At 42.9% G+C, this 22293-nt stretch overlaps 1 protein-coding gene across 6 annotated transcripts in view; it reads left to right on the top strand.

Moving 5' to 3' along the window:
• Nucleotides 1-2383: 2383 nt before the first annotated feature.
• Nucleotides 2384-22293, top strand: part of TRERF1 (transcriptional regulating factor 1) — a 102239-nt gene continuing 82329 nt past the window's right edge. For 5 of the 6 annotated variants that reach the window (XM_064648327.1, XM_064648325.1, XM_064648326.1 and 2 more), the window contains exon 1: nucleotides 2384-2473. The gene's annotated coding sequence lies outside the window, so the exon portion shown is untranslated. Of the gene's footprint in view, nucleotides 2474-2602; nucleotides 2774-22293 lie in introns of those variants that run through there. The other variant, XM_064648321.1, reaches the window with a different exon arrangement.

Raw genomic sequence — 22293 nt, 5'->3', positions numbered from 1 at the left:
CTCTTCTGACAGCAGCAAGTGGGCAGCTCCCCTGGCCAGGACCTAACTCAGCCCAGCTTCAGGGCTCCTAGCACTCACCAACTTGCCAGGTATCGCTGTCAAATCATTATTGAACAACATCACGACACACCTGTAGAATTATTCTGAGCTTTAATACTGTAAATAGTAATATGATTAGTTATTCAAAACCAGGAAGCTTGATACTCAAATCCTTGAAGATCAGAAGGATGACGAAAACCGAGAAACATAAATTAAGGCTTTGTGCTTTTGATGGAGACCAATTCATAACTGGCAGGATAAGTACAAAGAATGGAATCTGGTTATAGCCAGGCCCCATAGTTCTATGGAAATGTTGTCCAAAGCTGAAAGAATAGCTAAACTTGTTATGGCAAAGATGGGTCCACATCAGAAGGTTCCTTGATAAATGATTCTTTGTTCAAATTTAAATTAGACATTTGCTTCTATTTTGAGAGTTATAGCACAGACCTGTGTGTTTCAGGTAAATCAAGTAACACCTAGCTGATTCAACAGAGATTTACTTGTATTGATTAACTGGACAAGCAAAAATGCCGAGACAAACCTAGAAGGACTGTTAAATTCCATTGCTTATTTTCAGAGGTCATTTTGGAAATCACAAGTAATATGGGTTATTCTAGGTTTCAGACTAGACACAAAAAACTAAACAGAGGCAAGGCACATGTTGAGTGTTGAGTTGTGGTTTTAATTCTATTTTCAACATAGTTTATATGACTTAGGACTCCAGCAAGCAAACAAGCCAACCATTGAATCCAAAACTTAGAATACATTTTGCATAGCTCAGCACAGAGAAGTTACATTATCTGAATGGTATTTTTCAGTTAAGTAAAAATAAAATTAGAAAATTACTAGTTGGCTGGGGAAAAAAAAAGAAAGAAAAATTAAGAGAAGAGCCTTTCTCACATTTTAAACAGCAGAGACCTTCGCATATAGTACAAAGAAGTTTAATAGCCAATGGGTGATATACTTTTTCACTCTTCCTCTAATCTATACTGTAAATCAAAATAATCTCATGAAAGGTTAAATTATTAAGAACAGCGGCCCAATGGAAGTGTCATGCAACCAGGAAACCAGGATGACCATAAAAAGAAAATGAGGCTGCTGGTAACCATTATAATGTAAGGCAGAATCACAAACGCTAGCACCAAACCTTTTTCTGTTCCAGTTATAACCCTTGAGAATTTTGTGTGTTGGATTTTTTCCCCCTCTTTAAAGACAGAAGTAGGCCCTTTAACCATCCCCGTTTCAGTTTCTCTCTTCCTAGCTACGGTTTCTTACAGTAACTTGTCTGTCATTGTCCATGAGCTTAAACAGAGCACTGCATAAGCTGTATGCATCACATATCTGTCCCCAAGATGCAAAATCCTTCCATGCGAGGGAACATTTTGGTGCAATCTAGTGCAAATGCTGAGCCCAAGAGAAGCAGGACGATGAGGTATTTCACCAATATATTTCTGCAGAATTAAAAAAAAAAAAAAAAAAAAAAGGTAATTTAAGAGTACCAGTGGCAAAGATCAGTGACCACAGGAGCAAGTTCCTACACGGTTCGCTGTATTAGAGAATTAACTTCTACATTAACCCAAAGCGCCGGAGCCTCCCTGCAGCCGGAGGCGGCCCCGGCAGGCGCAGCAGCCCTTCCCCGCACAGGGCAGGAGACCTCCCGGGTGAGAGAGAGCCTTAATCGCGGCCACTTTCCTCCCCCGGCTCCCCGGGGCTGGCGGAGGCCGGACCGCAGCGCCCGCAGCCCCCGGCCCCGACACGGCTCCCCCAACTCCGCAGGACACTCCCCGGCGCCGGCGGAGGACCCCCTCCGCCCCAGCCCCTCGGCGGCGGGACTCCCTCGGCCCCAGGGCTGGCGCGGTGTCACCCGCAGGCACGGCCGCCCAGGCGGGAGCGGGAGGCGGCCCCGGCGCCCTGCGGCGGGATCCCGCGGCACCCCCTCGCCCGCACCCCGCCGGTCCGGCGGGAGCCGCTGACAGGTCGCCGCCAGTGGCCCCGGCACCTGCGCTGCGCTCACCGCCCTTAGAGGAGGGGCTGCCGGCCAGACCGCGGCGCGGCGGAGCGGGAGGGAAGGAGGGAGGTACGGCGGGAGGCGGCGGCGCACGGCCGGCGGCGGGCGGGCCCCGGGGGCCGGCGGGCGCCCCTCGCCCTCGCCCCGCCGCGGGGCCGGGCGGCCGCGGCGCCACCGACACCTTACTTCCTGCTTCGCTACCCGGGGCCAGACCCATCGCGGCGGAGGGATCCCGCCGCCTCCCGCAGCCTCCTCCCCCTCCTGCTTCTGCTTTTCCCCGCTCTCTGCTGCAAGGAAATTATTTGACAGCGATTTGCTGACACTGTTTTTTTTTTTTTTCTTTCCTTTCTCTTCCCCCCCCCCCCCCCCCTTTCTTTTTGCATCACGGACTCGGCAGCGCGGCGGGCGGGGGAGGCCGTGCCGGAGGTAAGTGCCGGTGCCCGGAGCCTCCCCCGGCGCGGGGCCCCCGCCCCGCTCCATGTGCCGCCGCCGGGGTGGGTGCCGGGCAGCGGGGCCGCGGGGGGCCGGGGCAGCGCGTTTCCTGGCGGAGCGATATTTGTTTACAGGATGGGCGCCGTACTGTAAGTGAAGTAGGACCGAGCCCCGGGCAGCTCCGTAATAAATTAATATCGCGATTTGCTCGCGCCTCGCCGACACCGCCACGGGCCCCGCGCCCGGCCCCCCTTCCCCCCACCACGCCTGCACTTGTTGCAGACTTGGCGCCAGGTAGGGGCAACGCTTCGCAAGTTTCGCTTCTGCAGCAGCCGGGGCAGCGCTGGACGAGAAGAGGGGGGGTAGGGGGTGGAAAGGGGTAAAAAAAAGAAAAAGTTTGCAGCTCGCAGTTCACTTTCGTTCTGCAGCGCCCAGGCCCCGCCGGCTCCCGCCGCCCCGTCCTGCCCGGCCGGCTGCGGGCGGGCGGGGGGTGCGCGGTACCTGGGCGGCCCGGGCGGGCGGAGCGGGGCGCGGGGGCCGGCGGCGGGGCGCCCCACCGCGGCGCTGCCGCCCAGTCCCGGGCGCCGCCGCGCCGTGCCGGGGAGGAGAGGAGAGGCGGGGAAGGGCGGCTCGGCGGGGCTGGCCGCGGAAGTTCTCCGAGCTGCCGCGCTGTCACGGCCCCTTGACACGAGTGTCCAACCCACGCGCGGCTCCCCCCGCCCTTCGCCCCGCAGCGCGTTCGGTGCCGTCTCGGTATCAGTGTTGGATGCGGGGCGGTCCCGGGGCTTGGCTGTGGAGCCCTTCCCGGGCGGCACCGCGTGGGGCGGCGAGCTCGTCTTGGAGGAATGGGAATTTCTCCTTTCCCGCGGGAGAGGAGCGCGCGGCGGGCTGGGCGCTGCCGGGGCGATCCGATTTTCTGGCCCGTCAACATGCGGGGTGGTAGCGAACAAGAACTCGTAGCCAGGTGTTTAAATACCGAAGAGGTGATTTGCAAGTGAAATTAATCGGCAGTTAACCACTTAATAAATGGATAATGCCTACTCATCCTTCTGCTGACTTTACAGAGTGGTTTTCACGTGTGCCGGTCACCTAGCCAGGCTTGACTGGTCAAGATGTAAACTTAGCGGGATTAGTGCCTTCATCCAGTGAAATCTGACCTGCACTTACTGTCCCTGTGCATCAGTGCTGGTTGTCATTCAGATGGTTACAAGTGAAGTTCATACATTTTTGCAGATTAGTATGATAGCAAAATAGATATGATGGCCCACAGCTTAATTATTTATGGAAAAAATTGCAAAGTGCTTAACTGTGTGATTAATGTTCTAAGCGGATAATTACCGGGGAGGAATTTTTATGCCTTTGACAGCTACAGTTTTATTGTAGGTATGGGAAGAGGAGAGAGTTAACTTGGCAAGTTGGCCTGGCGTGCTGGGCTGTTTGTTAGGGTCACCCTGCTGCCTTTACCCATCCTGCTTGGGGCTCTGGCCCACAGAGAGACTTGGTCCCTCACTAGGGGTACAGTGCCGTGACGAAGTGATCCATTCTTATAATGTTGGCATTTGCATGAATTGTGTCTGGCTGCGCTATATGCAGCTGTTTGCTTTTGTCCCTTATCTTCTTGGTGGTCTTGGATGCTAAGTTGGATTGGAATGGAGCCATTGCCTTAATAAGACTCATGTATCTAGAAATGAGCCACTTCAGTTTGTTGCCCAGTGAAGCGACGGGGCGTGATGTGCCCTGTGTGTGTTACGTCTTTTAATAAGGCTTGTCCGAGTCACACATTTAACAACAGAAGTGCTGCTCCATGAGTGTTCTATGCATATACATGAGGCACAGAAGTTGTTATACATCTTTGCTTAAAACAAAGATATTTGTGTAGAATTTAGATAAGTGAATTTTCATACGAAGAAAATGTGTTGTATGCGTTTTCTTCCATAACTGATACTCTGATATACTTTGCAAAAATTTAAGGCTTAAATATAGTCTACTCAAAAGTTTTGGTGTGAATAAATGCTCTTATGATCTGTTCTGCTACCATTGATAAGCAGCTTGTGTTTCTGAAGTTGGGCGACAGTGAGGAACTGAGCAGCACTGCGGTGTGGTAGTCAAACCCAGTGTATCTTGAAAAGCCAAAAAATCTCAAATGTAAGTAATGCACTTCACTGTGAAAGTTGGGCTGAGTGAGGAGTGAAGAATTGTCTTCTTGGTGAAATGATAAGGCCAGAGCTTAATCATGCTGTTATCAATGTACGTCTTGCTGTTGGCATCCCTCCCTGGGGGAGAGGGATGAGGCCTCGAGTAGCTAGGCAGGCATCCTGCCTCCAGTATTTATATCAATCCTGCATAGGCCAACATAAGCATAAATAAACCACAGCATGACTAACCTCTCTACCTAATATTGACTCATGTTGTATTTGGATAGACTGAAAAAGTCTCCATGCCTTAGCCATTTCATTTTCTCGGTCTGTATGTTGCTAATGATGACCTGCCTCGTGAGAACACTTCAGTATGCATTTAAGACCATTAAGCAAGTCTTGGTTTCAGATTTGGTTTTGGGTAGTACTCAACTAGCCTAGATAGGAAAAAGGAATTCCTAGATTTTAGCCTCAAAACTCTGTCGCTTCTCTTCTTCTGGCCTTTTTAATTCTTCCAGTGATATACTGAGACTTGCCGTTATAAACTGAGCTCGTAACTTGGCACCTGGCAAGGAGTGTGAGAAAAGTATAGGAAGAGCAGTCCTGTAATGTAGTGTAGGTTCCCTAAAGCATTAAGATAATATTTTGCTGTGAGTATTGTCATCTTATTTTTTTGTTTGTTCTAATCAAATAGGGAATATGTCACCTAAAAACTTACTCAGCAAAGTGTTTGAGAAGGCTCTTCTCGCCCTTTACCAATACTGTAATGGGACAGTAGTAAAGTAAAGAAGAAGGGCCTTGGGTTGTGCCTCTTTATTATGTGTCATAACAACTTGTGAGATAAGGCAGTTTCATTTCAGCTTCCTTAGAAATACGTGCTCTGGTTTTGTTGGTTTTTTTTTAAAAAGCAAGCAGTGTTTGACAGATATGAAATAATGGTTGACGTGGAAACAGTTTGTTTCCTCTCCTTGCATTTTTTGGGGGGCTGCATATCTGCACAGTTCCAAGGAAAAATTATCAGAGTTATAGTTTTTTCTGTCCCTAAAAAACAGATTCTTTTGGCTCCCCTCCACCTGTAAGAAGTAGGCAAAAGCATCCTTAAGCACATGTATGAATTCTGCCTGGAGTGGCTGCCACACCCTTGGCTGTTTATGTAAGGTGAGGAGCACAAGTGGTGGTCGCACTGACTTCTATGGCACTGCTTACAAGAGTTGAGTTACCCTGTGTGTATTTGTAGGACAGGGAGTGAGGGGGTTGCATTTGAAACTAAGGGAGCTAATTCTATATGTTTTGCTGCATATGAAGTTATAAAAGCTCTTCTTAACTTGTCCATCTCTGAGAAACCTATTATTGTAATCAGTTGCAGAGCTGTGAGGGGAAATCAAGCCTTCTAAGATAAAGATAAAAATAGCACATTCAAATATATTTTAAGAAAGGCGACTCTTCCTTCAAAGGGTAGATCTGAGTGTGGTTCAAAGAACGGTAGCAACAATTTTATGAGGTTTTTTTGTTTTTTTAACTCTTTGTTTGAAACCAAACATTTAAGAGATCCATTGAAGTTACTTCTGAGCAGCATGCATTTATGTGCCAAGTTATTTTATGGACCTTGTGGTGGTATTTCCCCTTAGATCTGGAGATGCCGAGAAAGGGCTCTTGCACCATCATCTCCTTGCTGCTGCTACTGTATGTCCAGCCTGGCCAGGAGGATGAAGTAGGTTACACAGTTGGTCAGCAAGTCATATCAGCGCTGGTTCTTGTTGGATATTGGTTTCTGTGGGCAAAAGGAATATTGTTTTTGATAGTGGTTTCTCTTATCTCTTTTTGGTTTGGCCATGTCACTCCATGTTGTTAGGGGTGTGGGCCCACCTGGACCTGCTCAAAACAGCAGCAGAAAGAAAAAAAATCCATTGATTTTTGTGGGGGAAAATTAGAAAATGTGCTCAGGTTACAACCCGCTGCCACAGAAACTAGAAGGCAAGTACTTAATTTACATTACTTTCTTCTCAAGAGGATAATAGTTTGGGGAGCCCAGGGCATACTTTTAAATGTATGCTCTATTACCCTATAATAGGGCTTTCTGTTTTTTTTAAAGTTTAAACTCTTCGTATGAGAGTGGGGATGTTGTGGGGGCTTGGGGTAGTTGTGTAGCATTGGGTATATTTTGAGGTTCTGAGTGAAATGAGTCTTGTGGTTTCAGCTTACTCTGTAATAAATGTAGTGTGTCGCACACAAACAGCCCACCTAAGTTTTCATAACTGACTGATGATTTGCTCTGGAAAGACCCAAAATCCTGATATGATGCAGATTCAAAAGGTAGTTGATTTTTTAAAAAAAATTCTTTTTAATTTGTTATTCTCCAATTTACAGTTCAAATTTTGTTAGAATTTCAGTCAAATAGCTAATCTTCAGCTTCCCATGCACCACTCAGCTGGGCTGCTGGAGGTCACTTCCCAGGCAAGTGGCCACAAGTGCTGAGTTTCCATACCCCACCAGTGTCTAAAGCAGGCATCCTGGCTCGTCACAAATTTTCTCCTGTCTGTTTAGTTCAGCGAGAAAATGGTTGCTGTCTTTCCCCTCCCTCCCCTCATCAACTGCTCATGGTAAGATTTTTGATAGAGCCCGCATTGTGATATGTCCTTGAAGTACAGAGCTGCAAGGTTTTGTTTTCCTTTGCCATTTTTTCTCTTCATGTTTAGACTTCAGTGCAACTATAGCAAAGCAAGATTTTTGTGAATGATCTTTTTCAATTTTTTTTTTTATTTGTCAAAAATCTCATATTCAGTAAGAGAAAGCTCAGACTCTGGTACTAAAAGCTCCACCTAACCCTGGAGTGTAAAGACTGCAGAAATGTGGACTGGGGAAGGATTGCCCCAGAAAAAACAGGTAGGTGTAAGTTAAATGTTAAATTATCGGCACCTCTTTTTATATAAGGTCCCTGATGGTGAGATGTTTTTGTTCACACCATCTGGCTAGAACAAGGCTTACCAGGGCTCTTAAAGGACAGGGTCCATTTGAGGTGCAAAATTTATATCAGGTACTTTTTTTTTAAGTGAATGTCAAATCCTAAATAACTTCAGCATCAGACTGTGCAAAAAAGTACCCAACCCTGCTCAGCAAGTGGCTATGAAGTTTAAAATTTGATAATGGCTGAAGTTCTCTGTCTTAAAAAAAAAAAAAAGGCAGGTAATTTTTGTCTTTGTCTTTGTTCTCCAATCCCCCCCCCCCCCCCCCCATTTTCATTGATGGGGAAGTTTCATTTCCTTTATTTATATATTTTTAGTGTAAGTGTGTTTGGGGGGGGCATGGGGGTGCATAGGAAGGAAGTCTGTGTTCTACTTTTTATATGTAAGAGAAAAGAATAGTTAATGCTGGTGTGTTTAGAAATGACCTTATATATGTTCTCCCCTTTAAACCAGCAATTCTACTGGCAAAATCGTGAATATTATTAGGGGATTGAGGGGTTTTGCAACTCTTCTATGTGCATGAGAGTCCTGTCTGAGTTCCAGTTGTACTAGCAGAAAAACATTTTTCCCAGTACTGTCATGTTTCACATGCCAGATCAGAACTAGAAGTGCCTTTTCCTGGAAGGATCTCTATTTACACTTGGAGGGTTATGCCAATTACGGCTACATTAGTAAGCCTTTTTTTAAAATTTTTAATTTTACACTTGGCCTACATAGTAACTTCTTTCATTTTCTTAACAGTACGCACACAACAATCCTGGAATGTCAGTAGGGTAAATGTTGCTGTCCTGTGGCTCTAATGCATACGGGCATTGTTGCAAGACCATGATCTTAAGTGTGTCTTAGTGAAATGGAAGCTCTTAGCACTTTGCATAACTTGAGATGGACATCTGCTCTGCATACAGAATTAAATACAGTTTATTGGGGAGCAGGCAATATGTTACCAAGTATGTTATTCATATGTAATAATATTTTTCCGCAAAAGAGATCCAATTTCGAATACAATTTTTAAACACTGCAGATTAGGAAATACTGCATTGCAGACTTGTGGAAGTTTTGAGGCATAAGATAAGGTGCTATTAATTTTTTTATCAGAGACTTAAAATTGTTTACTCCTTTGGACAGTGTAGTGGTGCATGAAGGAGGAGGAGGTAAATGGGGCTTCTTTGACAAGAGTCTGTGGGTGTTGGGTGTTGGAGCAGGACTGTGGCTGTCAATGCTACCTCCCAAATTTATACCATCAGTGCTTTGCCTCTGCTGCTGCTCCACTGTCTCTTTCTCCTAGTGAACCAACCCTGACTAGTAACTAATGCTGTTGCTGTTTTGTGAGCAGATTTGCTAGCTATTTGCTCTTTTTCTGATGCTAAAACTTGCATTGTATTAATAAAAAAAAGGATGCTGACCAGTCTTTATATGGTTCACATCTTCCACAAGAGTGAATACTTAGAAGACTTACTGAGCTTTCTTTTTCCAAAAAGGTAGGCTGCTAAAGCCCTCAAATATTTAGGATATTGATCTGAAGTTCTGTAAATGTCTTCCCAATTGCTTCTTTTTGGTCTGCCTCTTTTATATTGTTTCATCCTGAGTGTTGAAGCTGGGCTTACCTTGCGAAGAGGTGGTGGTGTTTGAATTAGCCCCTCACTACCTTCAGCGGGGAGAGTGCTGCATATTGCACTCTTTTTGGAAGCTGAAAGCATCATCAATGTCTCCTAGGCCACAATGGGCCTTGAAATAGCCCTGAGCTCTGTGGCCATTACCAAAGCTGAGCGCAGGAGGCTGGAGTCACCTGAACTGCGAGTTCACTCCGCATGTAGGTCAACGTTGAGCGCAGCAGTTTTGTGGCTGCTTGTGCCCCTAATATATTTGGGGGGAAATATGTGGAAGCAGTTCAGATGCTAACTTGTTGGCATGATTTTTGGTTTTTTTTGGTTACTTTTCAAAAGCTTATATTCAGTGTTGCAAAGGAACCCCTATGTATCGTGATAAAAGAAATAGTTAATGTTAAACTACATGGAATGGTGCAGCTTTGCAGGAGCATTAATACCCCATCTGTCTCTCTAGCCTGCCATGCAGTTCAAATTCAAGTGAAGGTCTCCCACGTGGTTACTTTGCAAGTGTCCTCCTATCTCTGTTTCGTATCTGCAATTTCAGTATATGCTTCCAAAATGATTTTTATTCATTTCCAATCATTCTTCAAAGATAACTGGCAAAAACCAACAGGCTGGTTGTGATTTTACAGCAGTAGAAGGTAGACAACTTTGATCTTGTTAAAATTAATTTTCTTCATGTGTGGGCTGGGTGTGTAGTATGTTGATTTAGTTTTTATTGATCAGTGTAAAAACATGAATTCGGCATCACAGCAATGATAATAAACAAGTACATGCAGTGATATTCTAATCAGTTCCTGGCAAAAATAAGGCAGAAAAACCATCTCAGAGACTGATGTGCTTTAGCGGTGAGATGCTGAACCAGGATACTTTATATAAAAGGGTTGAGTAAAGCTGTTTGAAGTTCTAGCTTTTCTCTGGCAACACAATTGCTGCGAGCAGTAGCATGCCAAACTGGGCGAGATACAGTCTTTTCTGTAAGCATTTGAGTGTCAGAAATGGCATTCTTGCCTCTGTATGGTAGGTCTTTCACCCTCCTGATCATGCCAAGGGAAGACAGGTTGGAGGAACCAAGTATCTGCTTTGTTAGAAGGTGTCTCCAAATGCAAGCAGTGGAGCACTAATTACCTTTCCATCCTCGTGCACAGGAATGCCCTGCTAACCATCCCCATGTGCTTCAATAAGCCTGCATGGCAAAGCATCAGGTACAGGGTAGGGGAGTGGAGAGAGGTTTCTAAATTATCAGACAACTTATGGCTAGAAAAGTGAGATTCGTATTCATAACTAAGTTAAACACATATTTCTGAATATGATAGAGGCATATCTCTGTTGAAGATGTCAGTAGTTCCTCTAAGCCAAAATATTTGCAGTAGTATGGGCAGGCAAATTCTCCCTCATTATTCCCTCGATGCTGTGTTTCCAGTACTGGGAGAGGCTTCTCAGTCATGGTGGTGAACAGTGATTTTCTATATTTTTTTGTCAGATAAGCTTGTTCTATGCTGTCAGAGTTCAGTAAATTGGTATCTGAGCAGCATGGATCACGATGAAAAAGTATTGCTGCTGCCTGCATGTGTTTGATAAAATTAGAAAATGAGAGGCAAATTTTTTCTAAAGTGAGGAAAAGAAGGGTTTTTTTAGGACTATGAAATTTTGAAAGAGATGGTTCATAATGAACTTTAATACTTTTCCAAAGTTGCTGCTATTATAATGAAAGAGCATGAATAAGAGAATATGCCTTGCAGGTAGAATGAAAAAAGGCTTCACCATTTATATACTTAAAAACCAAAGATACATTGCAGAGGATGAATTTTACTCCTCATATATTGCTTGTAGTAAAAAGCTAGTCTTTGAAGTTAAAAACAGCTTTAGATTTAAAGAAAGAATACACCTGAACAGGGAGGTGCACAGAAAAAAGACATTGGGTTAAGTGCTGTTTTGTTAATGAAAAGAACGTAAGTTAAGCCAAATGCGGCTGCCTGCATAGTAAGGTACTGCTTAACATGAGTGGGAATGATAAAATAAGGTCCTAGCAGACTTTCATTTCAATGATTTTCAACTTTCAGAAGTGGATTTAATCTGGATATCGAATGCTCATATATAAACCATAGACTAATACCACAGAATTACTCTAATTTATGAAAGGAGCAGTACTTTGATGCTGGAAGTCTGTCAGCATATGATCCCTAGGCTAACTACTTGATTGTTAGTTAAAGTAGGGGTTCATTAAAATAACATGGGCTCCTCTGTTTTTAAAGACTAGCTCTTAGCCAGTAGGTGAGGGTCCAAAACTAAAAAGGTTGTAGCACAGACATTATATGGCAGTGGCACGTAGATGACTATGTAAAGCTGGCTGTTGGAAAAGCTTCCGTTGGATTATGTGTTCAGTACTGGACTAAATCTTTCAGTTTTTAGTGATCTGTAGCAACATCTGCTCATGCTGTAGTTGGTTGAACTACCTGTGTGACTGTTTGAAAGAAGGTGCACAGTTGAGTCTGTATATGACTGCAGCTCCTTGGTGTAATTATTTTACTCTGTAATAATTGTATTCTTCTATTTGAAGAATCGTAATTACAAAGTGGATGATGGGCTTCAATTATGTAAAGAAAATCCTTACATTTAAGCACCATGCTATCCTTAGCACAAACAGCTCTTTTTTTCAGGTAGAACTTTTACTTTCAGGTTATTTCTGGAAAATCCGTACTGTTACTTATGTAAATTGCAAGAAATGAAAAAAGAGAACAAAAGAGCAGGGCATCTTATTTTAAGCTTCAGCAAACGCAAAGTCATATGTGGCCGTTCCAGAATATGTGCCTGAATTGTTCTGCTACTGCTTCTGTTACCGGTAAACCAGATCAATTAAACTGGGCATTTCTTGCAGGCTTTGCACAATCAGATTGTCAAATGTGGGAGCTGGGAAGTTTTTCCAGTAGGAGGGTCAGCTTATGCCCCATAGAGAGTTCCTCCCTGCAGGGCTCCTTCCTTGCATACACAGAAGTTCCTTGCTGAAGGAAAATGTAGGACTTTCTGGGTTTTTGGTCTGCTTGTTTTTATGCTGTTGTGTAGCCAAGTGCGTGTTTTTAAGGACGATCCTGTACAACAGCAGTAAGTTTTTGTACCTGATCTTTTACCTATTAAGGCAGTAAGAAGCTCTCCTTGAATAAAGGAAAGGCAGATTTCAGATCTGCCTGCTGATTAGAGAGAGAGGAGAATGGAAGAAGTGGTGTTCGAGTGAATGAACAAACTTTCAAGCTGACTCAGTGATACATGTACAGTGTACACTCTAAGGATTAGTCACCACTTACGGTAAATCTTTCTTTATAGTGCCTGGTGGGTATGTGCCTCTATCAAGCTACTGTTAGCAAGCTTTGTAGGCTGGGAATACAGGTAAATGTTATTTCCACAGTATTTTCCCATTGAACAACAACAACAAAACCCAGTGAAACCTAAAGACTTGTAAATTATTGAGCTAAAGGCAAAAGAAATCTTTCAGTTATCTCATGGTGCTGCTATCTTGATCTGTGAAACTAGTAGGAAAGTGAATAAATTATGCAACAACTTTTTTTTTTACTGTTTAGAAACCTGTGCTTACATGCTATTAGTGCTTTTCTACCTTATTCTGTGCAGGTTGGTTGATATGATGTTGTTTTTCTTTCAGTAGGTAGGTTTCAAGCTGCATTTCTGTAAAACATCCATTTACGTGATTGTAACAGAATAACAATTACAGGGAAGGATATTTTCATTTGCCAAGCAGAAACTTCAGGAAAATTACCCTTCAGGTTGAATTTTCTCATAAATACTCTCAAGTTCTAAAATTATTTACTGGCATAATAAGTAAGCATAGCACTTAAGGCGGAGTTTCTATTAAGAAGTTACTTTTGGGGGGGGGAAAAATGGGAGGGTTTATTAAAAAAACCTAGTTAATATTTTTTAAAAATGATAAAATTATTCTGCAGCATTTTCTGAGTTACCACAATTCAGTAAGTTTTTTTGTTTGGGTTTTTTTACTTTCACATTTTTCTTTCAGCAGTTTTTTCTCTGTTTGGCTGAAGTTTTTTTTGTAAAGTTAGCTGGGCATCATTCATAATTCTTAGATGCCCTTTTTCTCTGATCTTCTGACCTGTTTTGCTTGGCTTGTTTAATCTGTCCTTAGAGAATAGTTAATTTCAGCCGTAATCATAGCAAAAATCCTTTAGAGCTGTTAGAGCAAGATTTTTTTTTTGATAGTTTGTTTAAAATTACTTCCTCCAAAATAAAGAAAAACCCCAAACATCTTGTTGAAGAGTGAGAACCAGACTCTGCTGGCACTGCTGGGTGGGACGGCGCTGAGGTTGCGTGCCTGTACAAGTGGTTTGGCTTGCTGCTCTCCCAGCAATCTGATCCTGTCATAGGCTTCTAGTCCTCTGAAGAGGAGTGAAGGCTGAAAGCATTATTAACTTTTGGGGTTATCGCACACTGTTTATTTGAAATGGAGGCCAAACAATTTACATATCTCTGTATCTTGGATCTGAAAAAAATTTTTTTTTCATTAGCCTTTTGTGTGGAAATGACATCACAGCTTACATCAGCCATGCTAAATTCAGAGGGTTTTTTTCTCCTCCCTTTTGGGTTATTAACTGAGCATTAGCTCTGTGCAGTGAGTCTTCCCTCGCTGACTGTGGCACATCAATAACTTCATCGTAAATGCTCTGAATTTTGTATGATGAAGAGAAACGAAGATGTGGTCTAAAGCCTTTTGAATGTAACTGATTTCATTGATGCGCCTGCAACCAGACTGGGTGACCCCCAATGCTGCATTATTCCCAGGATCACTGATGCAGCAGAAGCAAGCCAAGGACGGCACTTTGCCTTTTGGCAGATCTGGGGACCAGGTCTGGATTTTGCTGCAGCACATCGTTGCATGGGTACGTCTCCTCAGCCCTGCAGGTCAAAACTTGCCCTTGTGAGACTGAGTAGGTTCTGAACTAGAGCTCTTAGATTGTGCCTGGATGTCCCATGTGCAAAGCTGAGCTCTGTAGCAGGAATAGGGAGTACATCATCTCTATCAGAAATACCATGTTTTTGGGGCTGCCCTTCTGGGGTCAGTGCTAAGGCTGCAGCTGTGGCAAAGTGTGAAGTGGAGGCATGGGGGTTTCCTGTGAGAGCCTGAGGAGCTAGGAGGAGGGAAACAGAAATCAAAGCTGACATTTTGAAAAGTTGATTGCTACCTTTTTTTAATCATAAAGCAATTTTTAAAGTAAGTCACTTCCCAGAGGAAAAATAAATACATTAAGAAGAGAAATAGGAGAAATGTGATGCTGAATTTATGCATTTGAATGCAGCAGACTTGGTTGTGTGCTGGTGGTGACACCAGTGTGCACAGAGACAAAGCAAAAAAGCAAAAGGACAACCATCATTCTGACTCTCTTGCTAAATTTCCAGCCACGATGTCGTATATGCAGATTAATTTAATTTATCTTTACTTTTTTGTGGAGATCTGAGACAGTGGGTAAGGGACTGATCCCAGTTACTTAAAAAAACCCCGAAAACTATGGTGAAACAAACCCACATGACACTGCAAGGGTTGTGGAGAGATTTCCCTTCGTGTCATCATAAGCTGCACTTTGCTCTGGGAGGAAGGCAAGGAGGCCTCCAGGCACCCTCAGCAGGAAGGCTTGCAGGAAGAGCTTTGAATTGGGCTCTGGGATTTCAAAAGTTATGGACTCACACACTTTGTATTTCTCTTATATCTCTTCTGGCTCAGCTTTTCTGCAGCAGTCAAGGAAGGGGGTGGAGAGCAAAGTGCTGAGGGATGCCCTGGCACTTGTTGGTGTTACCCATGTGAGTGTGTGTTTGAGTGGTCGGTGCTCACACACTGTGGAGGTGGGCCTTTGGAAAACCGGTGGAATTACTTGTCTCTTTTAGAGCTTGCAAGGAGCACTTCATCGCTGTACTTACTTGTATAGCCATATGCTATTCTTTTTTCTTACATATGTTCTCTTATAATTGTCAGTAGCAGGTGCCTGCGAGCCAAGGCGGAGTGATATTTAAAAATCAGATGCTTAATGGGGATAAAGAATAATGTGAGTTAAGCACCAGCAAAAAGGCCAGGTTGAAAACATTGGCCTCTGAAGGTCATATTCCTCACAGAGCAGCAGCATGGTTGGTAGTATTGCTGGTCCTTCAGCTCTACTATTCACCTGCAGAGATGTGACCTTCAAGAAGTAGTCAGGAGGTCTGGTTTTGGGTTTGTATATCTGGTTGGGCTGAATCAAGAAAAATGCCAAGTCCTTTCTGATGTAAGTACCAGCCCACAGGAACAATAATGGGCGTGCATTGCACCCCTACTTGGTGACTGAGGTGGTATGGGCTGGTTGGAGATGTGACATGAAATCTCTAGTTTGGTAGACTCACTTTTTGAACCCACCTTTCCCTCTATGTTTGTTGAGCATCCTGAGCTGTTCAGGTTGTGTAACTGGTTGCTATAGCATTGTGTGTGCAATGGTGCCCATGGATTACTGATAGTAATTGTTGATGCTGTCTCCTTCCATCATCTGAAAAACAACCACTGAGAGGATGATGTGGGGAGACTTGTAGTTGCTCTGGACTTGGAATGATGCAGCTGTGTCCACTGAAAATCATTTTGGGGCATCACATGGCCAGAATCCCCCAGTATACATGATATTGCTGTCACATCTTTTTCATATCTCCACATATAGCTCTCTGAACTACCATTCCTTCTGTGTATCAGTTGGGGGGAACTTAGAGCCTGGTGTAACAGATGTCTAGGTGACCAACAAATCAGTAGTATCTTGCATTTCAAAGTGTCAGGGACATTTAACGTCCCTAACATTCTTTTGGGGGGGGGAGTTGTTGGTTTTTAGTTTGTTGGGTTTTTTTCTTAATTTCTGTTAAAGAACTAGTAAAATATAGAGCACATATGGAAATGGCAGACGTTGTTGAGTTTTTGATTTTTTTTTTGTTGTCCTTGTTTCTAAAATTAAGCACACAGAAGTTTGCAAGATCTTGCAAAGAATTTAAATGATATTGCACAGTCATGTGTTCAAGGAATCTTTTTAATCTAGTCACATATATTGTGAACAGATCCAAATTTTAAAAAATACATTGCAGTAAGGAGAAACAAACCAAACAAGATAAAAAGGCTACTAAATATTTTTGATGGTAATTAGTTTAGTTTGCTGGCAGCATTCTGTCGTGTTTCATTTTTGTATGGTTGTCCTTCATATTCTTCCTATGTGAGAAAGTAACCTCTGGTATGAGCTGTTCTGCTTATCCCTTGCATAATGTTGGCAACTGAAAATTGGATCACGCGACCAAAGTAGGTCCCTCTCTGTGTCAGAAAACTTAACGATTTCTTCTTCATGTGGGTGGGTATCCATGCACATGGGTAGTAAGTTTTCATTCTGCCACTATATGTTTCTGAGCTGGATTGTAGGAGGAGTAATGATCTCGCAGCTTGACCATAAATGCACTTGGCAGTGCTCACACGGGCCCAGCTGGTTCCAGAATTTGGGTCAGCAGCACAGTATCCTGGTGAGCTGTCTGGCACAGGACCCTGTAAGACTGTATTAACTTACCCTAATTCTTGTTATATATACCATAAAAAACTTTCCTGAATGTTTTTACTTCTGTGTTTCCAGAACCTAGACCTTGAACTACTATAAAACTTCTGAGATACTTTTGATGGCATGTCCTACACCACTTCAGAGCACGTGCTACTCAGGTCAGACACACTAAAGGCAAGTTTAGGCTTTGTAACTGTAAAAGATGTACAGCACATCGTACAGCTGTATATGACATTCCTTTAATTGTTTCTGATGGTAAATTTAATAAAGAAGACTTGAGAGATAGACACACACACACACACACATATGTATATATACACACACATGCACAGAGGGCAGATCTGAAAGCAGTGAACACAGGCATATATGCATTGTGTTGCAATTGTTTTCCCTTGCAGGTTTTGTTATTGCTGTCCCTTTCACAAACCATGAACCTGTAATTTTTTCATGTGCTGTTCTCTGGCCCTCTCTGCCAGAGAGGCTCAATCTATCATGTTAAAAAAAATCAATAAAAAGTCTAGAGGTTTATTTATAAAGTAGAGCATGGAGAGAGGGTACAAAAATTCCATTAAAATGGCAGTTTAACACTAGCTACATCTCTTTGGGACTAAACTCCAGTATTCTAAACTATTAAAATTGTTACAAGAGTGCTTTTAAAGTGCCACAAATCACAGTAAAGCTTTCTAGTTGAAACTTGCCTTTATATAGTGTGCTAGAATTCAGCTTATATATGTTTTTGGAGTGTCTGATGCTGCCCTCAAACACCATTTTAGGATCTATTTTAGAGCTTTATTATAGTTAATAATCTTACACGTTTATCCTCAAGGGAAAATACGTGGATGTAAGAAGTCAGAATTTATTTTCCTTGAGAAGTGTGACTGCATCTATGTCTTTGTGCAGATGCAGCTCTGAGCAAATTAATTACTTCTGAGAAGTTTGTAGGCTTCTAATGTAATTCATCAGAATTGCCTGGCTTGGCACAGGCTACTTGGTTATAAGAACTTATAAATTCAGGCTATTTTATAAGATAGCAGCTTTCACCAGTGATGTAGTGGTCATCTACTCCATGTTTCTTATCCAAATAAATAAATATATCCCTCTGCTCATAAATGTGATGCTGGAGAGTTTATGGGATAGTATCTGTGTTAAACATCTCAAATATCAGAAGCAGTGTGTCTGAAGTGTAAGCTTCTCCTCCACCTAGCATCTTTTTGACTTGTTTCAATAGCTGAAGAAGATCGATCTTGAGACTGTTGAGTTTTAATGCAAATGGCATTGTATGGTTCTGTGTTGTATCATCTTTTATCCTGGGATAGAATTGTTTCTAGTGGAAATGCCCTTTATTAACTTCCAAAAATACCCAGTAAAAAAATGGGGAACTGTTATTTGGGTCAAAAGCAGGCTTCTCTAGGAGACAGTGCAGATTGTCGGAGACCATGCCTCTTGGTAGGATTCATGGGAGCAGGCTACATAAATGAACATGACAGAAGGCAAATGAGAAGCTCCAACTCACCAAACACTTCTGTGTGGTATAAATATGCACCCTGTCACACAGTCATATGCATACATACAAGTCAGTAACCCAGTTCATCATTCCTGCATTATTCATCCATCAATCTTTTCTTTTCTTACTAACCCACAGCCTAGTTCTAGCTTACTTGTTGCTGTTGCTTGCATACATTTTCCTCTTTCCTGGATGCATGGAGTAAAATAATGATCCCAGCAAAGTTAAAAAAAGCAAAGCTATTAACATGGCCCTTTCACTGTTAATTAACATCTGAAGTTTCAGAAAAAGGGATCTAACTTGTGTAATTATTTTGTGGTTAAAAAAATCTTGAAAATTCATATTAGTGCTTGGAAAGTGGAGATGCTAAAGAGAAACCATCAAAACTTACTTTTCGAACAAAAGACAACTAAAATCTGTTCTATCAGGTGCTTCTCGATGTAAAAATGAAAAGACTGTAGTTGTGTTACACAGCTCTGAGGAGAAGTGATAGTTAGCTTCTCTGCTTTTGAAAAAAATAAGCAAGAGATGTTAATGACGATAAAGCAGAAGAGCATCATTCAGGAAAATGGAGTTTCCTGTGAAGTCTGGAGTCACCAACCCACCAAAACCTGGGTTGCAGATGGGTTAATTGGGTTTTGCCAGATTGTCTTTGCTGCCAGCCAGGGTTGGCTTTCCAGCTCAGCTCTTTGGCTGGGGGGGGGCTACTCCTTGTTCCTCTTCCTCCTCCTCCTCCTCCTGGGCTTGATCTGGCAGTGAAGGGAACGTATTGGCTCCCTCACCTCTTGATGCTATGCAGTGCTGCTGTGCCCAGACCCACACAAAACAACGCCATGTAAGGAGGGGAGACTGACGGGAGGTTTGGGAAGAGAGAAGTGAGAGAAGGTAGCATAGCCCAAAACATGAGGCTGCAGCCATTGGCAGGCATTTGTGAGGTCAGGGTGCTGCAGTGGTGTGGAGGCTGCCTGAGATCATGTGGGCAGCGTGATGCTCGTCTCACCAGGCTGTAGCCCTCAGGGCTGTTGTGGCAGTTACTCCCTGACTATGTCCTTGTTGGCAGAGCATCCAGTCACCAAGATTTGAATGCTCTCTGGTTCAGGCCACTGGTTTCCATTTCTCCCCCTTCCTCCCAGTGGTGGGCATGTTCTCAGTCTAGCGGGGTGTTTGTCTCCTTGCCTGCAGCATTGACCTTTTGCGGGTAGTGGTAAAAAAAGTCTTGGTTGAACGTTGACAGTTGTTGGTCCTGTCCTTGAGAATGGGCTGGCAAGGCGTGCGCCGGGCTGGCGCTGTGGACACGCTTTGTGAAACGAGTGAAATCTGTGGGATTGGAGCTGAACAGCTCTGATTTAGCTCTGGATTGTGTCCAAAGTTAAGGTGCTCAGGTTTGTGTAAGGAGTAGTTACTAATTGCTTCAGCTTCTAAAATTTCTTTGGGAAGAGCGCTGCATTTTGCCAGCTGCACGCAGGATGAGTCTGATCATACATTTGCACCTCACTCTTAGTCTTTGTCCTGAGTTTGGGGCATGGGACAGCTCCTGAAGGAAGCACCAAGTCTGTCTAGTGAGTTCTTCCTATCAGGGTAGTTTGGGGCATGGTGATGCCCTCCTTTCTTCGTGTGGAAGGGGAGGGGAAAAAAAGCCTTTTGTGTGGGTTTGCCACAGCAAGGAGATGGTGTGTTTTAGGATGTTGTAATGACCTTACTGAGCTAAACGGGTATTGTGTAGCTGCTGGTGACTGGAAAGGACTATCCTTTTGCAGGTCTGATCCCTTATATGTTTGTGGTCTTACTTTGTAAGAAATGCTCTCTGAGACACTTAAAAAGTCTCTAACAGAACTGGCAAAACCTTTGGCTTCAAGGAGTTTCCCTACTGGATGTGGTGGTAAGATATGGTGTTTGAACACCAGCATTGGCCCTCTCCTGGCCTTGGGGTTGAGCCCACAGTAAGGAGGGACTCTTGCAGCTTGCGGCAGAAGGGAGGAAATAGTAGATACCAGTCATCCCCTCTCACATGTCCTTCCACATGCATCTTGCTAGTGACCACCCAAATTGTCCCCTAGAGATGCTACTCTACCATGAATAATTTCCTTGCTTTTAATTTGAAAATGCAGTTATGAAAGTTGTGCAGATCAGCTGGGGCAAGTTCCAGGTTTTGTTGTATATGAAAACCTAGAAAGCATACTTCTGGGAAGAGATGTTGGAGATGGGTTGGGTTTTGGGTATTTTGAGTGATTTGAAGACAGGAAGTGGATTAGTCAATGTTGAGGATTTGAATAATTGATGTACCTTGATTTGAAAATCAAGACTAAGTGGATTGGAAGTAGTAGATGCAAACTCTGCCAGGTATGAAGACTAACCAAGGCTGTGATCATTAAAACTTTTTGCTGTTACTTATAATGCCATAAAAGCTCTCAGTCTGATGGATAGATAATCCACCTGTGTAATAAACAAGTTATCTTTCCTCTGTTGTTTATACAAATATTTTTGTTGGTAGCATTTTATGGACAGCACTTCTTAATTGACTGTGAATGTTAGACGTAACTTCTGGTTAAACTTCTGTGGGAAGTATTTTAACTAATAGATGTACAAGCATGTGAATTTAGTCATTTCTTTATGCATTGCTTTCCCAGCTATAAAAATGTTCCAGTTAAGGGAAATAACTTTTCTTAGCAAATAAATATTGCTCTAAGGGGAAGATTTTGTGTTTTCTTGTATTGTGTGTTTTTTCTTTGGGTTGTGTGTGTGTTTTAAAGAAGAGTAGTAAGTGAATAAAAATACTTACTTGAAGTATTTTGAAGTATTGGTGATTTGGTAATGTAGGATCAGATACTTACATATTAGCTATATGGTGTGCCACTTGCTTAAAACCAAATTCTAGCACACATTTCATGTATATATACAACTGCAAATACTGTAAATTACAAAGCACAGAGTAGAACAAAAAAGTAAACTTTAATTGTAGTAGATGCATTGAATTAATTGAGATACCCAGGGAAGCAAATTTAGGAAAATGGGTGTTGAGATGGATCCTTCCTATATATGAGCAGTTCAAATGTGAGAAATTGTCTAGAAGGAAATTGTACAGTTTCAATATCTGAAAACCATTTTTACCAGATTTTACATTTATTGGCGGAGCTATAAATAAATTCAGAATAATTTTACTGAGCTTCATTGAGTTTCTGCAGATCAGTATCAACCCAACAGCTCCCGATGTCAGGCCTCACTTCCTCCTTGGCTGGAAAAGCCAGCCCAGTTCTTAAAAACTGTGGGGAAAGTGGCTGGGCATTAATCTTAGATAAATGGATTTATTAGGGGTTTTTTGTTTTGTTTTTAATTAAAATATATCTTTTTCAGATGGATTGTTTCCTAGAAATGCTGGGAAAAGTGGTTAACTGAGCAGTTTCCTATTACCAATCTTAGTCCCGGCATTTGACTCTAAAAGAGCAAAATACAACATACACCCCCGTCCCAGCCTCTTAGAAGCCTACCCCGAGCCCTGCAGACAGCCTTTGCTCTCCTGGGGCCACCCCAGCCTGAACACCCCGAGGGAAGTTTGGAGCACAGAAAACTTTGTAAATGAAGTAAAGAGGAAAGTAAAATTCTCACTGTTTCAGTGTGGGAAGCAAGAGAGAAGTTACAGGGTTGGTTATATGTTAGCCTAAAAACAGTGTTCAGAAGTTCCTTGGATAGTATGAACTCATCTTTTTTGCAGGGAACTGCTTTTAGATTGCCTGGCTCTTTAGGACTTGGTTGATAAAATTTAATCTTAGTGAAAAGTGAGTCAGTTACCTAAAATAACGTTTCTGTTAAAGCCTTGCCCCAGTGTAAAATATTTGAAGTTTAAAAAAACCCAACACTTTTTCTTTATTTCTTCTGTCTTTAAAATTGTCTCTATGATCTGACAGCAAGCTGTGAAATGGTTGTGACACTTACTATCTTGACTTAAGCCTGTATCAAGACCCCACTCCGGGGAGTGCAATCATGCGATAAGCAAACTAGTCAAACACGTCTTAATTGCTGCATACTCCATGTAGTTGCTTTCTGGG

This window comes from Pseudopipra pipra, chromosome 3 (genome assembly GCF_036250125.1).
Source record: "Pseudopipra pipra isolate bDixPip1 chromosome 3, bDixPip1.hap1, whole genome shotgun sequence".
Lineage (NCBI taxonomy): Eukaryota > Metazoa > Chordata > Aves > Passeriformes > Pipridae > Pseudopipra > Pseudopipra pipra.
The sequence above is the reverse complement of the archived record's forward strand: the minus strand, read 5'-3'. Positions and strand labels throughout refer to the sequence as shown.